Here is a 15,358-nt window from a genome sequence, read left to right as displayed (position 1 = left end):
CTTGACATATTAATTGCTTCAATATCCTGAGATAAATACAGTAATTAAAACATGAAGACAGTGTAAGAGCAGTGAACAGGAGTTCTAGAAAGGAAATCTGATGATATTTGCTCCTAGACTCCAAGGTACTGATCTCTAGGAACAAAGATTCATCATTTGACTATAAATAAACCCAATTTAAAGAAAAACAAACAAACAAACAAGGCAGCCCAGGTGGCTCAGCGGTTTAGCGCTGCCTTCAGTCCAGGGCCTGATCCTGGAGACAGGATCGAGTCCCATGTTGGACTCCCTGCATAGAGCCTGCTGTATGCCTGTGTTTCTGCCTCTCTCTCTGTGTGTCTCTCATGAATAAATGAATAAATAGATAAAATTAAAAAAGAAACAAAAAAGGCCTTATTTTACTAAGAAGTAGAAAAGTCAATATCTGTGTCAACACCATGTTATATTTTAGCTTACTATGAACAAATTAAAAGATTAAAGGTTACATCATTTATTTATTGTTGAATAGTTCCCATCAATAAAAACCATGGGCAATAATTCAGTCATTTATAGTTTAGAAGCACCTACATGTACATCGTTTTATTTCATCCTTACAATTTTTTTTCTTAGGTGGGAAGAATGTTTCCCATTGCACATATTAGTGGATGGAGGTTTAGAGAGGTTATGATAGATTGTCCCTAGCCAGATGACGTTCTGCAAAATCGGGGCGTTATTCTTCATCTGGAGGAAGATGTTGGATTTGCAATATAAAATCTAACAATTAGAGAAAATATAACAAAGCATTCCTGTTTTCTCCATAATTAACAGCAGGACCTTTTTATACCATGCTGATGTGATTAAAGTAATTATCATGGTAACAAAATAGAATATCCTGTAAGAAAAGGGGGAAACATCAGCCTAAATTTTCCTTAGAACTCCTAGTAACTTAGAACTTTGAGCATTTGAAACGCTCAAAGTGGCACCATATTCTTTTCAGATCGAAGTTTCCTCCATGCAAACTGTTCCCTCCATAGAAAGAGCTTTTAGTAATGTAATTTTCCGTTTCCACAACTTAGTTCAGGAAGATACTACATCAACCATGAGACTTTTGGAAAATTCAACACAAAAGAGTTTATTCTAAAAAGGATAAATAAATAAATAAATAAATAAATAAATAAATAAATAAATAAATAAATAGAAAAGCATTTGAATCACATAACATAAATTCCAAGAATACGTGTGTGTCAGGTATGTCTTTTTTTGTCAGGTATGTCTTGATCCAGGGCTCAAATAATGAAAGAAGGACCCAGACCCTTTTCTTCTACTGGTTCTGTTCTCCTCAGTATTGGCTTCAATCTTCAATCTCAGGGAGGAAAATAATTACCAGTAGTTCCAGAGCACAAGCTTCTAAGCTCAAGTACATTAGGTAAAGTGCATATACCTTTTCCTTAGCAGCTCTTATTTGTTTTGTTTTGCCTCATTCGCTCTTATTGAGTGATATACCTATTCCTGAACTTTGGCCAGAGAAAAGTGATACTTAGAGAAAAAGCGAATCATTAGATATAAATCTTAAGTCAATCCCTTAACCTAGACATGAGTCAATGCCATGCAAAACATACAAAATGAAAAGGAAAACAAAGTATATCCCCACAGGAAAACCAAAATACAGTTGCCAGAAGAAAGCTTAATAGAATCTGAATGGCACAAACAATAGTCATTCATGACAGTTCCATATAGACCTTATACTAAACTGTGCACTCAATTATATTCACTGAAGACTGAGAGTTGGTTTTATAGCATATGGGTATCTAAAAACAAAGAAAAAGTGCTATTCAGATCAGATTCTTTGGGAAGCAGATTCTGAAATGAAGATTGCATACATGAAGTCCATAGGATATGTATTCATTAGTGGATAAAGGAAACAGTATTGAATGGGGGAAAAAGTTAAATTTAGCAAAAATTGGTCTCAGCCAATCCCAGAGGGAACTCTGAAGCTAATATGGTCTTCAGAGTTATTCTGAATTAAGACAAGGGAACCAGGACTTTTTTCTCACACATTGTCCAATGATTGGATATAGGTTGCTCCTGAGGACATAATCTTGGGCAAAATGCCCTTCTACTGAAGGCAGTTGCTGGGAAAGTCTCAGCTATATACTCTCCACAGATAACCCTACCAAAAGCTGGGGAATGAGGGCCACAATACTGATGTACATCATCTAAACAGAACACCAGAACATTCATGGGTTTACCCCTTGTACTACAAGATCTATTGGTAGTAAATTAGTTCACTTCATTTGGAAACACTTTCTCCAGGATTCTGGTTGGTCTCTTTTCCTGGGTGAACTTGAATGTAGAAAGTTAGAGGGATAAACTACAACCTCTCTACCAATGCAATTGTTCTCAGGGCCTCAAAAGATATTTATCAGCTCCTTCCTCTGCTACCAAATCTAGATTCTTCTCCCCATCAGCTAACACCTCTGCCAGTCTAAGCCCCAAGATTAAAGCCCCTGTTCACCAAACCTTTCTCAGACTAGTTACTGCATTTGCCTGTGGTCAAAATCAGGCATAGGTATACCAAAAGACACCCAGTGGATCATCTGTGTGTGTTCATTGTATAACAGCAATCCTATCTTCTCCTGATGATGATGGTCAATTATCCATGCCAGAATGGTGCCTCCTTTCCCTGCCTTCTAGCTTCTTGGCACCAGATTACCAAAGTAACTGGACATTTAGCCATAGATTAGAATTTTTTTTCTCTTGAAATACAGAATTTTATTTAGAAACTGTTTAAAGTAGAAAAAAAAACTGTCAAAAAAGACCAGGTGGAAAATGGGTTCCCAATAAAATGGAATTTTAGGGCAACCAAAGTCTAAAAGGCCACTAAAGAGAAATAGCCTCTCTGTTATTTGAACAATGGCTAGCTACTTGCATTTTGGGGCATTGTTAATCACTGAATCTGGGTTTTCCTCTGAATTGCACACAAAGCATGCACTACACAACAATTTTATCATAAAATATCTGCTTTCTACACACATTTTAGGAACAAATCAATACAAATACATCAGGGGCTGAACAATCTCAGTAGTGGGTGACACACATTTTGCAGAACTCTGCCAAACAAAGGAACTGAATAGGCTAGGGGCAAAGAAAATGAGGAAAAATTAATGAATGAAATATTTTAAATATTAATAATTAATTCAGACACGGTACTTTATCTTCTGCAAAAGAAAATTAACATTTAGTAACACACTAACGAATTTTATCTCCAAAGAGATTAGTTTACTGGCAAAGTATTCCGATAACAGTGGAGGGCGGTGGACATCAGGTACCAAGAATCCCCAGCCTTGCAGATCCCAAGGTAGCGATGGCTTTCACTGGTCACTCCCTTTGCCAGAGGTCCAGAAAGAACTTGCAGCATGACCACCTGCCTGCTGAATTTACACTCTAAGCAGCAAACTTTAAGGAGACAAAGAGGAGTCCCCAGTGCGCAAGGGGAGCAGAGAAAAGAAGCATGTTCAATGTAAACTTAAAAGACAGTAAAATGGGACATGACCCCATTCAAATCCCAGAGATGTGGGCAAGTCCCCAAAAGTAGTTGTTAGATTTAAAAACTGGACACACCTTATTTCCCAAAAAACACAATACATAAAAATTTCTGGGATAACTGGAAAAATCATCAGAGGAATATTCAATGAAATTCAAGCTCTTCAACTCAAATATCTCAGGGCTGAAACGCGCCTTCTATTCATTCAGGCAACAATGCCTCTTGCTTCTTAGAGCAGGGATACAACTGGTCAAGGGCACCAAATGGCACCAGAGCAACTTTTTAAACTTCCCTTTTGAGCCAAGGTCTAGGTCTTTGAGGATTCAAGCAGCCCTGCAAGGCCTGTGAACAACAGATTCCAAAGGTCCAGAGGTCTGGTCCTTCCTTCCCAGACACCATGTCAAACACATAAAATCTCCTCTCATGCTACATTTTATATTTTGAAATATGGAAGTATATTTTAAATATTGTTAAGGCATTTATTTATTAAAACGTTCTCTGCCAAAATTTCACACTACCTTAAAATTCAAATCAGTCTTTACATTTCTCTACTGAGGACTCTACCTCAGTGTATGACATAAAAGGACCTTTTCCAGCAGTGCATGGTACCAGCATCCATATAGTGAGGCCCACAGTCAGCCTTTCTGTTCCCCAGGTGACCCAACTAGATGTTAATACTAACAGGGTAAAGCTCCTAACTCAAACTCATTGGAAAAGGGGTGAAATTTCTGCAAAGTATACTTTAAGAAGAGGTACTGTTTGCTCATGAAAGGAAACCAGTGAGTCCTCTAAGAATAATAAAAGGGAGGATTTTACAGTTAAGCATATGATTTGGAGCGAAGAATTCAGATGTTGCTCTGCTGGTCAGGCTGTTAATACTCTTCTCATTCCTTCTGTGGGCCCCCTTCATCAGGTATCACAAAGCCTTCATCTGTGGCATAGAGAATTTCTACGATCCTCTGCAATACAGGGTTGTTTTCCCCTTTGTTCTCCTGGCAAATCAATTCAATGTTTCTTAGCTTGCCAAAGTAGAAATCTCTCTCTTTCTCCAAGTCTTTGACAGTAAGTTTCAATACATTAACCTGCTGCATCAATTCAGCTGCTTCAACATCCCCGTTGCCCACATCAGGATTCTTCTGCACCACACCCAGGCCAGCCTTAGGGGTTGTAATAGTTCTGTGTGTTACAATGGGCCTCTGCGAGCAATTTTAGCCACCATCTTTTGTGCTGGAAAGGAGTCCCCCCCATGAGGTCTTTTTTTCTGCTAAGGTAAAGAAGACTAACAACTGCACTGCTAGAGCTGGGAGGTTTCTTCAGTTTGTTCAGAGCTGGAGCAACAAGGGAGGGGAGCCACTGCAGTTTCTTGACCTGGCAGCTATAGGGTCTGGCAAATACAGGGTCATAGTCTTTTCCATCATAGTGTGCATCAAAAAACTTCTTGAAGCCACTGAACAAATTCAAAATTGTCCTGAAAGTTTCCTTTTACTAATTTGTCCACAGGAATTATTTTGTCAACACCAGTTCTCTTAAAACCTGCTTGTAGTATTTTGAAATTCTGGATGTATTCATGCTCTAGTTTAGCCTAGAATTTCACTTTCTTCAAGGCAATGGAGCCAGGGAACAGCATGTCCGTAAACTGACAATAGGCAGCCCCTGAGCACAACTGTTCGATCTTTGTCAGATTCAGCTGCAGAGACTCATTGATCCAGGCCAGCATGTCATGTTGACTTAGGTTATCACTGGTGACAGACATTGAGTATATGTTCACTGCTATCTTCATCCACTGCCTGTGCCTGGCTTCAGTTCCATCCTCATCTCATTCAAACTGCCTGACCAGCCATAGATTAGAATTTTAATGGGACTCTTGCTGTATCCCCTGATGGAAGGATTCTCTCTCTGAGAACCATAACCTCTAAACCTGCAGAGCCCAGAGTTGTAGGAGTAAGAAAGACAAATTCCACAAGTGGGTCACTGGGAGTGATGAGAAGCAGGTCATTTCCTACAACCATTCCTTGCTTCCTGGACCTATATAGTTCACTTACTGGGGATACAACATCATATAATAATTATGATTAAGAATGAATATGGTGTTCTATGCCCTTAAAAGAGCTGCTCATTCATCACCTCATTATTCTGGCAGGCCACATTTTCTCAGTGGTGTAAGAGAGGATAGAACAATGAGTAACAGGGTCATGTGCTTATGTGCATCTCCTTTGTTACCAAGTAGGCCCCTTGATCTGATACAATGTTATATGAAATCCTATGTCTATGAATCAAACACCTTTGAATAGTAGAGCTAGCTAAAGTCTTATAGGCAGGGAAGTCAATAACATACCCAAAATATGTTCCAGTTCTAGTCAACATTAATCTCTTTTCATTCTCATTGAAGGGGTTCAATATAATCAACTTATGGTAATGATTACCAAATGGCTAATTTGTCTCCTGAAGGAACAGTGCCATATCAAGGCTCAGCATTATTATCTCTGTTGCTGGCAGCTTAAACATAAAGAGCAATAGAGTGAGACTAAGCTAGGTGAGTTAAAGCCCAGGCTGGCGCTTATGATAGCCTTCATCCTTGCTACTATGGCTTCTCCCAGAACTAAAGTAGTAATGACAGAAGCTGGTTGACATCTCCTGGCCAAATCATTGTTGTCTACTTAGTTGTTTAGTGTCCCTTCTGTATGAATGCTCTCTGGTAAATATTAATATATAGTACAAAAGCTTTCAGACAAGATGAAGTTAGAGACTGAATTTATACTCCCACCTGAAGCAATAATTTTAAAAAAGATAAAATACATGAAACCAAAGTTTCAACAAGCTAGACATTAGGCAAAAAATAACAATGTTGCAATAAGTTAAAGAGATCCAGCTGAGAGTCCATATTTAAAGTATGGAAAGAAAGAAACTGTCAACCCAAATTATACATCTAGTGACATTATCTTTTAAAACTGAAGATGAAATAAAGGCTCTTTCAAATATATAACAACTGAGAGAATTCATCAACAGAAGACCTACCCTACAAAAAGTGGTAAAGGAAGCCCTTGAGGCAATAGTTAAAACCATATGGAAACATGGAACTATACAAAGAAATTAAGAACAGAAGAAATGGTAACTACATGGGTAAGTATTTGTGATTTTTTTTCTTATTTAAATATCACTAAAACAAGTGACTGAGCAAAACGAGTATTAATATACTGCAGGATTGTAACATATGTAAAAGTGTGAAACAATAGCCTAAAGTTGGAAGGAGAAAAATGGAAGGTTTTTATTTGATTCACACTATAGATAAGTGGTATACTAATACTTGAATGTAGATTGTGATAAATTAAACATGTGTACTTTAAACCCTAAATCAACCACTTAAATAACAAAAAATTATAGCCAATAAGCCAATAGAAATGATAAAATGGAGCCCAAAAAAGCTACAATTAATCCAAATGAAAGCATAAAAAGAGGAAAAGAAAGCAAATAACAGATGGGCATATAGAAGATGAACATCAAGAGGACAAACTTAAACTTAACCGTATCAATAATCACATTAAATGTAAATGGTCTAAACTTGCTAAAAGACAGAGATTGGAGGGGGGAAGTAAGATCCAACTGCATGCTGCTTATAAGAAATAAACTTTAAATATATAAACACAAATAGATTAAAATTAAATGGATGGAAAAAAGATATACTCTGATAACACTAGTCAAAAGAAAGCTGTGTTGAGTATATGAATAGACATCATCTTCAAGCAAATGGACTGTACTAGCTTTTAATAGGATGGAATGGGCCATTTCTGCAGGCCCAGAGGATTCAAGAAAATAAAAAGTTCTAAGTTCCTCAGGTATTTTAACTTAAACATCCCCAGCCCAAGATTCAGTATTCCATTCCCTCCAACCAAGATCTTTACCTTGTATAGCAGAATTGATGGCTATGGGAATTCAAATTCTTTTTTTTAAGATTTTATTTATTTACTTGAGAGATAGAGAGAGCATGAGCAGGGGGGAGAGGCAGGGGGAGAAGCAGACTCTTCACTTAGCAAGGATCCCAAAGTGGGGCTCGATCCCAGGATGTTGGGATCTGTTGGGATCATGACCTGAGCTGAAGGCAGACACTTAGCCATCTGACCACCCAGGTGTCCTGAGAATTCAAATTCTCTATAACTCTGCACTGATGGAGCCTGATTCTGATCCTGATACCCAGTGTTCCCATTTCCTGCCTTTGAGAGATAAGAGTTTCTTTATATCTTACTATTGAGGTTCTTTGACTTTCACATTTAAATCAGTGATCAGTCATCCACAGCCTTTCATTATGTTTTGGCAGTGCATCCATGGCACTCAGAGATAACCAGTTTCATAGATTTTATGATTACTACTTCCCCTACACGTTTAAAAATACCTAACCTATTGAATCTTCTAGTGTATTACCTTCTACCAGCATCTGATCTTGGTTCACAACTATTTAGATGTTTGAGTAATTTCACTGACACATGATACCACAAGCTATCTACATTCCACCTACCATCAGGATTGAGGTCCTCATTGCCAGGTGACCAGGAAGTAATCAACTCCAAAATCCCATTATAGAGTCTACTTCTCCTTTAGTCTGCTGGATCTAACTGTCTTAAGTCAGGATGCCCAGGAAACAGACTCTAAGATAGATATTTGTATTCAAGTAGTTGCTTAGAGAATGTATTTAAGGTAAAACTGCTATGCAGTTCCAAAAGAGGCCTCAGCTTATCCCATAGAGAACTCTGAAGTTGTATCTCCCAATCAGAAGAAAAAGATAAGCTCTTATGACCTTTATTGGCCAATCTTTGCATATGAGCTATTCCTGAAGATAGGTCATAATCTTGAGCAAAAAGACCCTCCTTTGCTGAAGGTAAGGTAGGTATTCAGCTGTCAGTAAGGTAGACTGTGACAAATTAAACATGTGTAGTATAAACCTTAACTCAACTTATCAAATAACAGCTGAGTGAATTGGGTGCCTTGATGCTAATGGTAGAAGATGCTGGAGAAAAAGAAGTGGATAGATAGGGAATATAAGTAGCACACTATAGAGCTACCACAAAGAAATATGGAGTAAAGAGAAAAAATAATAATTTTGTTTCTATTCTGAGGGATTCATGAGCTACATAACAAAACAAAACAAAATAAAACAAAAGTACCTCTGCTGCCTCACTTCTTGGGGGGGACAGGAAGCTGATAATGAGCAAATATTTTTGCCATCTTTTTCCAAAAGAATCTGAAGGAATAGATCCCCTATATTCAACAGCTGTCAAATAGTTATGTAGTTATTATAGATGTACAGTTCTTTCACCTCAGGTTGATAGATGGACATTATCAATCCATCAGGGATAAAAGGGAAATAAAGAATCTTGCTAATACTCATTTTCAAATCAAACAAAACTATTTCCCAAGTGCTAATTTCTTATAGTTGTCAATATGAGCTCAATGCTTCTACTTCATTCTGAAAGGACTCATATGGGAGGATTGGTCTACTCAATACAATAATAATTCTGTTTAAATCATTTTTTTAACATGTAGACAAAAATCTGTCTGTTGGAATTTTTTAAAAATAATCATCATGTTAAATAAGTATTCCTGGATCACAACTTCTTTCTGCTTCCATTTAACTCTAGTCCTTTCATACGGAAGCTCTTCTCTTTTAGAGCTAATATGAAACACACCTAACCAAAAGTAAAGAACTACTCAAAAACCAAATGTATCAGTTTCATTTTCCTAACTAAAAGCAATTTTATTCTAAATTCTATTTCAAATACAACTCACCAAGAGCTCAGCCCCTATCTAACAAAAGTCACAAGAAACCATCATATATTCCAACTACCCCTCCAAAGTAAGCTTTCACAAAGTACATGCCATGAAACTCATATCATAGGACTACCAAATTTTCAAAGAGCTTCAGAAATGAAATGACACCTGCTTTTATATTCCAAAAAAATCACCACAGAACCCTGATACTTCGGTTACTATAACCAGGGTAAATAACTGCATAAGTCTGCTCAAGATGCCATAACAAAATACCATGGACTGAGTGGCTTTAACAACAAAACTTTATCACTCACAGTTCTGGAGGCTGAGAAGTCTAAGATCAAGGCTGCCAGGCAATTCAATTCCTAGTGAGGACATTCTTCCTGGTTTGCAGATAGCTACCCTCTTGCTGTGTCCTCACATGGCATAGAGAGCTTTGGTCTCTCTTCCTCTTTTTTATATGGACACCAATTCCAAATTGGGGGCCCTACCTTCATGACCTCATCTACACCTAATTACTTCACAAAAGCCCCACCTCCAAATATCAACACATGGGGGCTTAGAACTTCAACATATAAATTTGGGGGGAACATAATCAGTCTATAGCACTAACACACTGAGAGATTCAAAATTCAATATTTCAAGGCTGTCTTCAGTACATTAAAGAAATGTCTGCCTATACTGGTTGCCTTATTATACAAGAACTAAAATTGGTCACAAAAGTATATTTTAACAATTATTTTTAAACATAATTTTAATGATTAACTGGTTAGATAAACACTTATTGTGCTGTGGTCTTAAATTTCATTTTGTACTTTAGCTATTTTATCAGCTAATCTAAACATTTCACATTATACAGAAAGTTCAAGCATTGAGAAACTGGTTAATTTAATTGCCTGGTTATCTAAATATTAAGGCAAGAGATCCTTTAATTCAATAAGTTCTAAATATATATACACACTATATCTACCTATAACTATATAGTTAAATAAATATATATGTTAATCTGTCTTGATGCCTCAGCATCTTACAAGGCTTTAAGAAGACTTTAATCAGAAACAGTAATATTATACTATAGGGACACCTGGGTGGCACAGTCGGTGAAGTATATGACTCTTGGTTTTGGCTCAGGTCATGATCTCAGGGTCATGAGATTGAGCCCCATGTTGGGCTATGTGCTTAGCACAGAATCTGCTTACGATTCTCTCTCCTTCTCCCTCTATGCCTCCTTTCCTGCACGTTCTCTCTGTCTCACTCTCAAACAAATAAATAAATCTTTAAAAAAAAGAAATAGGATATATATATATCGGATATATATATAGGATATATTATATATATATAGGATATATATATATATATATATAGGATAATATATAGGATATATATTATCCTATAAATGCAGATGGTCAACATTAGTCTGTCCTGTGCATATCGGAGTAGATTTATGTATTTTTCATCTTTATATTATCCTATAAATGCAGATGGTCAACATTAGTCTGTCCTGTGCATATCAGAGTAGATTTGTGTATTTTTCATCTTCTAAAAAGGAGATGGGAAATAATTTAGAGTCTTCCATTAAATGGATATAATACATATCAATAAAGAACCTGTATAAGTCCAACCAATCAAGTGTTTCATCGAAACATGAATGGATAAAGAGGATGTGGTCTATGTATACAATGGAATATTACTCAGCCATCAGAAACAACAAATACCCACCATTTGCTTCCACATGGGTGGAACTGGAGGGTATTATGCTAAGTGAAGTAAGTCAATTGGAGAAGGACAAACATTATATGGTCTCATTCATTTAGGGAATATAAAAAATAGTGAAAGGGAATAAAGGGGAAAGGAGAAAAAAATGAGTGGGAAATATCAGAGATGGAGACAGAACATGAGAGACTCCTAACTCTGGGAAACGAGTAAGGGGAGGTAGAAAGGGAGGTGGGCAGGGGGTGGGGGTGACTGGGTGACGGGCACTGAGGGGGGCACTTGATGGGATGAGCATTGGGTAATATGCTATATGTTGGCAAATTGAACACCAATAAAAAATAAATTAAAAAAATAAAAAAATAAAAATTAAAAAAAATTAGATGGGCAGATGAAGGTTATACCTTTACTATATCCCCAAAGTATCTCCTCTCCAAAAAACATTGGTTAAGAGTTATGTTTGGTCAATATTTTCATTAGTTTGGTTTAACTTAAAATCTTCAAAATAAAGAATATTTTTGCCCAAAGCAACGAAAGCAAAATAGGCAATTAAAGCATGGTCATGGCTTAAGATGTGTTCGACTTCAAATTCTTTACACTTTTTGTAAATTTGCTATGCTGAGACCTTTTCTTTTTCCCGTTCAACATTCAGGACAAAGCATGTACATGTCTACAGACCTATTTGTCAAGAAATAAGAGGAATGAACGCGAGTCACATTTGAATAACCAGAGTGGACTAGACATGAGAGAATAGATCAGGCATAGACAGTTTCAATTCTCCATTTTAAAATGACTTACTATTGTTGGGAATATTAGAACATCAAAAGGATAAATTCAAAACTCAAATTAGTTCCTGTCCTCCCAGGAGAGACAGCCCGCATGATTCTGATCTGTCTTTCATGTGTCGTTCTCACTCAAACTTACAATTTCAAGGGCTAGAGTGTTATTCTAATATGCAAAGGAGTGTTGGCATTAATGAGAGTTATATTTAGAAATCCTTCTATTGGGAAATAGAATATAATATTAAACTTGTGAATTTCAAGGTTATAACAAGGACATATTGACAAGCTAAAGTTGCAAACTATGTAAATTAGCTACTTAGATAATCACAGACTCTACAAATCAGCTCAAATTAAAAGAGACAAGTTTGTTCCTTCTTTTCACAATTAAGGATTTGTCAGAATAGGGCTATGTTATATTCTGCTAGCAAACTATCCCAAATCACTGATTTATAAAAACAAAGTATATTTCTTCCTCATACTACATAGCTGTCCTTTCAGATCTTTTCATTCCTGGTGCCAAGTGATAGAGCAGCAACCATCTCAAAGGTTGCTGGTCACTTTGACAACAGGAAAAAAAAAAAAGTTGAGACTGTGTTGCACCAGTGATTAACCATTTCTGCTTAGAAGTGTCTCTCACATGTCTTACAACTTATTGGCTGAAACAAATCATATGACTGCACCCAACCATAATGGGGAAGGGAAGTAAAATTTTTAACAATAACAAAAGTCCCTGTCCTTAGAAACTTAGACTAGTGAAGGGAGCCACACAGATACAAAATACATAAATAAATAGAGGTGATAACTTCCCATTGTAGTAAGTTATATGGAGGAGATAACCAAAGATGTAGTAGACATGATGAGATACCACTTCACACCTGTCAGAATAGCTAAAATGAACACATGAAACAACAGATGTTGGCAAAGATGTATAGAAAGGGGAACCATTTCACACTGTTGGTGGGAATGGAAACTGGTGCGGCCACTCTGGAAAAAAGTGTGGAGGTTTTTTTTAAAGTTAAAAATAGAACTACTCTATGATCCAGCAATTGCACTACTAGGTTATTTACCCAAAGGCAAAAATACAGATTCAAAGGATACATGCACCCTAGTGTTTATAACAGCATCGTCAACAATAGCCAAACTATGGAAAGAGCCCAAGTATCCATCAACTGATGAATGGATAAAGAAAAAGTGATATATATATATATCAGTGATATATATTACTCAGTCACCAAAGAGAATGAAATCTTGCCATTTGCAACAATGTGGGTGGAGCTAAAGTATATTATGCTAAGTAAAATAAGTCAAAAAAGGAAATACCATATGATTTCACTCATATGTGGAAGAGGTGTAAGAGACTCCCAACAATGGAGAACAAACTGAGGGTTGATGGAGGAAGGTGGATTGGACATGGGCTAAAATGGGTGATGGGTATTAAGGGGAACACTTGTTATGATAAGCACTAGGTGAAATATGTAAGTGATGAATCACTCACTTCTACTCCTTAAGCCAGTATTACATTCTATGTTAACTCACTAGAATTTAAATTAAAAATTTGGAAAAAAAATAAAGAGAAATACAGAGGAAAGAGTCATCAACCCCCCCCCCCCGCGCACACACACACACACACACATACACACACACACAGATGTGGTAGAGGGGGAGGGGAGAGAGATGAATAAGAAGGTCCATTTTCTTTTTTTACCATTTTTTTAAGATTATCTTATTTATTTTAGAAAGAGAGAAAATATAAGCAGGGAGAGGAACAAAAAGTGGGGGAGAGAATCCTCAAGCAAACTGCCTATTGAGCACAGAGCCCAACATGATCATGTTGGGCTCATGATCATCATGACCTGAGCTTAAATCAAGAGTCAGCCACTCAACTGACTAAGCTACCCATGTGCCCCAAGAAGGTCCATTTTAGACAATGTGGTTAATTATAAGATAAAGTAAACAGTAAGTACATCTGATATCTTCCCTTTGCTCTTCCAGGTCCACTCTTCCTTTTCCACTCTGCTCTGTGCTTTGAGAGGTTGACATGCAAAAAATAGCAAAGTATGCCACATTGGTATATTAGTTTGAGCTGCAGTCACTTGAAAAATAGCAAATTGAGGGACATTCTCTGACCTCCCCTTATCTGTCTAAAGACAGATCCTTCAAAAAGAACTCCATTGTCATAAATCTCCTCTTCAGGAGTTTTATCAAGCAGGAAAGATTGACCTCTTTTTTGGTGTTGAAATAACAATTTTGGGAAGGAGGACCTGAGACAAGTCCATTGCTGTGGGGACACAGAGAGAGCTGTGATCTGAATAGAAAAGTGTTGGGATAAAAGTGTCTTTGTGATAAGATAAGGAAAGCCAAACTTTAAATACAAATGTTTAGGATGAGCATATAATTGAGTTATCAGATCCTTGGTAGAGAATTGGTCCCTAATTCAAGGCACACAGGATCAGAAGATAGGGATCAAGAAGTGATAGATCAGGGGCTGTAAGCGGAAAGGAAAGAGAGATGTGAGTCTGGATAAGTGAGAATAGAAGGATGCAAAGAAGGGCTGCTCCTTAAGGGTTAGCTACTCAGCAAATCTGTGCTAGGATAAGGCATAAATTACAGATAATTTACCCTCATAAATTACAGAGTGGTAACCTTAGGTAAACACCCTGCTAGTTTCAGTTCCCTAGAGAAGAAACAGATTCTCAGACAGGAAACCTCATATGACTAGCCTTAGGCAGATAGTAGACTGGGAAGGTGGTTAATTTTGTGTGTCAAACTAACTGGGCCACAGAGCTTAGACATTTGGTCAAATACTATTCTGGGTATGTCTGTGACAGTGTTTCTGAATAAGATTAGAATCTGATAGAGTAAAGGTGGTCTAAGTGGGTCCCATCCAATCAGGTGAAGGCCTAAATAAAAAAAAAGGCTGCCCATTTTACAAATAAGAGGGAACTGCTCCTACCGGACTACTTTGAGCTAGGACATAGTTCTTGCCGGCCTTCAAATTCAAAATGAGAGAAGACTGACTTTTTAACACAGGAGGGGAAACTAGAACAACTTTGTCATAAACTATCATACCTCCTCTCTCTAAGGGCCCATTCATCTTTCCTAAAAATCACTGACTCACCCCTAAGAGGCCCACATCCCCAACCTCCCCTTTGCCAATGAAGATAGTATGTAAGTCTGAATCCTAAGCCACCTCAGGGAGTTACTCATTTCCCCTTGGGTATTTCCTGTGTATAAATGAGATATATGTGTTAATAAACTTGTTTGTTTTCCTCCTATTAATCTGTCTTTCATTACAGAAATGTCAGCTAAGAACCCAAAAAAGTTGAGAAAAAAAATATTTTTCTTCCCCTATACATATACAGACTCCATCAACGGGCTTCCTTTCAGTCTGGCCTACAGTTAGTTTCCACTGCTGAGAAGCATAAGGGTGAAATCAGGGAAAAGAAGAATGAAGTCTTCACTCCTTTTGGGTGGGGATGCCGCTGGCTGGGTGCCATCCCCAGCTATGGTTATGACTCCTGTCATGTGTGTTTTCTCTCTGCCTAGAGTAGTGGCCAAACTGTCCCCAGTTCCTCAAACCTGA

The 15,358-nt window shown here is 37.3% G+C and overlaps 1 long non-coding RNA gene and 1 pseudogene across 12 annotated transcripts in view; both read right to left on the bottom strand.

Moving 5' to 3' along the window:
• The window catches only part of LOC144312693 (uncharacterized), a 241,187-nt gene that overhangs the window by 88,978 nt on the left and 136,851 nt on the right, over nt 1-15,358 (bottom strand). The window lies entirely within an intron of this gene.
• Nucleotides 1,231-5,385, bottom strand: LOC144311878 (microtubule-associated protein RP/EB family member 1-like; annotated as a pseudogene).

This window comes from Canis aureus, chromosome 4 (assembly GCF_053574225.1).
Source record: "Canis aureus isolate CA01 chromosome 4, VMU_Caureus_v.1.0, whole genome shotgun sequence".
Classification (NCBI taxonomy): domain Eukaryota; kingdom Metazoa; phylum Chordata; class Mammalia; order Carnivora; family Canidae; genus Canis; species Canis aureus.
This window is presented reverse-complemented; position numbering and strand designations above follow the sequence as displayed.